This window comes from Castor canadensis, chromosome 2, assembly GCF_047511655.1.
Source record: "Castor canadensis chromosome 2, mCasCan1.hap1v2, whole genome shotgun sequence".
Classification (NCBI taxonomy): Eukaryota; Metazoa; Chordata; class Mammalia; order Rodentia; family Castoridae; genus Castor; species Castor canadensis.
The window spans coordinates 35,500,573-35,503,123 of NC_133387.1; the positions used below are offsets into that span (position 1 = coordinate 35,500,573).

The 2,551-nt window shown below is 34.3% G+C and overlaps 1 non-coding gene across 1 annotated transcript; it reads left to right on the forward strand.

Moving 5' to 3' along the window:
• The first annotated feature begins 1,851 nt into the window (after window positions 1–1,851).
• Window positions 1,852–1,999, forward strand: LOC141421083 (small nucleolar RNA SNORA57). Its single transcript, XR_012445768.1, has one exon. It is a non-coding gene; the product is annotated as a small nucleolar RNA SNORA57 (small nucleolar RNA).
• The last annotated feature ends 552 nt before the right edge of the window (window positions 2,000–2,551 follow it).

A 2,551-nucleotide genomic window follows, 5' to 3' on the forward strand; every position in this document is an offset into this window, starting at 1 on the left:
TAATAGTATGAAGGAATTATCATATACCTATGAGTAAATATCAGTTCATACTCACGCTGTGTAATGGTTATTGTTCAGCAATTCTGAAAGGGGAGTCTTTCCCTTTTTCAAATGAGGCACATTGAGAGTTATAGGAATTGTGACTTGGCCAGTGTCATAGAGCTAGTAAGTAGCAGAATGAAGTTTGAATAAAGCTCCTCTGATTTTCAGTTTAGTGTACTTTATAGCATAATAATTTATGTTTTGGAAAAGTTAGATCATAATGTTTTAGCATTGTATCAATCTCAGAAATTTAAGTACATATTATTGTTTCCTTTAGTGTACTTTTTAGATTATCATAAACCATTTTTGAGTTTCATATACATTCACAACACATTTAATTAATAAAGAAATATGTAATTTTATTGTGTGTTGTTTGTTTTGTTTTGTTTTGTTTTAGGTTTTTTTTTATTTTTTGGGTTTTTTTTTAAAGACAGGGTCTTGCTATGTAGCCCAGGCTGGCTCAAATTCATAATCCTCTTGCCTCAGCCTACCAAGTGTTAAAATTACAAGCATGTGCCACCATGTGTGCTTTTACAGTTCTTTTTATTTGACATGTATTATGTCTTTTAAATTTCAAAAAGTACTTCATATTTATTATGCAGTAAAATTTGGAGGGGGAAGTCCATTTCTATTTTCAATAATTCTGGGATAATGATGAGTAAGACTATAATGCTTTTCCAAAATGAGCCTCTCTTGCTGGAGATAAAATGATGAGAAATGCATGACAGCATGAAGCTACAGCATGGTGAGGCTACAGCATGGTGTGGATGAGGAGCTATTTTCTCTCTAGTATTCATTCTTACTATACCCATTTCTTTGGCATTCTTGGTTGTCAAGTTGTATGCCTTCAGTAAATAGACTTTCATGCATTTTAGATGCATGGTAGTCGAAAAACCTACTTATAAATCTTATAAGCTTAACTTTTAATTGACTTAATGAATTCCTAGTACATGATTATCTGCTCCAATTATTTTATGCAGACCTTATGTTGCCATTTATTCTTAATTATCCCTTTAAGTTGACATATAATAATTGCACACATTTATGGAGCATGCTGTGATATTTTAGTACATGTGTATAATATGTAATGATTACATCAGGATAATTGGGATAGATAAATAGATACATGGATAGATATATAGACAAAGATATCAGCTTAAACATTTATCCTTTCTTTGTGTTGGTCTAACCAAATGCAATGAGTTCCCCTTTGGTGAATAAGAATCCAATGAGTATGACCTGATGATAGAAGAATGGAGGAAGATTTATTATCTGCACTGAGTCAGCATAAGGAGAGTAACTGAGTTATCTGTAAAACACGGCTGTCCTGAGAAATGGAAGCATAGAGATTTTATTATGGGATCCCATAATATTCATTTAAGAAAGCACTTTCAGACACATTTTGGAACCTGCTGCACTCAAGGTAATAGTGCAAACGTTCAAAACGTTAAGATGGCAGACATGAATGCTTCTGGACATATACAAAGATAGTAGATATAAATGATTCTTAAGAATTTCCAAAAAAGGTTTTTGCTGAAAGGACACTTTGAAGACCTGCCTCACTTTGGGAAAATTCAAAATCCTTTCTGCTAGCTATCTTGAAATGTACTGTAAATTACTGTCAGCTATAGTTACCCTACTGTACTATAGAATATTAGAATTTATTTCCCCTGTTCAACTAAACTCCTTTTAACCATCCTCTCTCTCCATTCTTTTTTTCCTCCCAACGCTTCCCAGCTTCTGGTAGCCACTACTCTCTACTTCTATAAGATCAACATTTTTAACTCTCATACAAAAGCAAGAACATGCCCTCCTTTTCTTGGTGGGGACTGGGTGTGCGGTCCCACTTCCCGTGATGTACTGAGGCAAAGGAAAGGGCTCGGTCTCTCTCGGTGCCATGTCTTCAGTGCCGGCGGCTTCCTGTTCACCGGTGCTATCCTCAAACACAGAGACACGGGTGTCAAAAAAATGAATAAATAAATAAAAGCAAGAACATGTGTTTGTCTTTCCGTTCCTAACTTATGTACTTTATTATAATGTCCTTCCATTCCATCTGTGTTACCATAAGACACTCTGTTCTTCCAACCAAGTCTTAAGCTTGCTGGAAAAAAGAGAGTGCCTTGGCCTTAGAGCTATCCTCACTACCTTGTCCAGTGCCCTGCATACAATTGACACTCAATAAACGTTTACTAGCAGTAATAATAATAAGAATCACAGAATATTATTGACTGCATATTATTTAAGCTATGTATTGTCTGGCTTTCTTTTAGTGAGAACACCATTTCTTCATTCATAAGAAAATCAGCCTTATGACCTTAAACACTCGCTAATGGATGGCCAGAATTTGAGCTTGTTGAACATTTTACCCTATTCATAAAATAAATTATTATGAAATAAACTTTTTTGTAATTATCAAAATGATCAGTAATAACTAGCTAGTAGATATCACAAAATTTCATGTGTTTTTTAATCCTGGAGACATGAAATTTCATCAAGATCCTTAGCTATG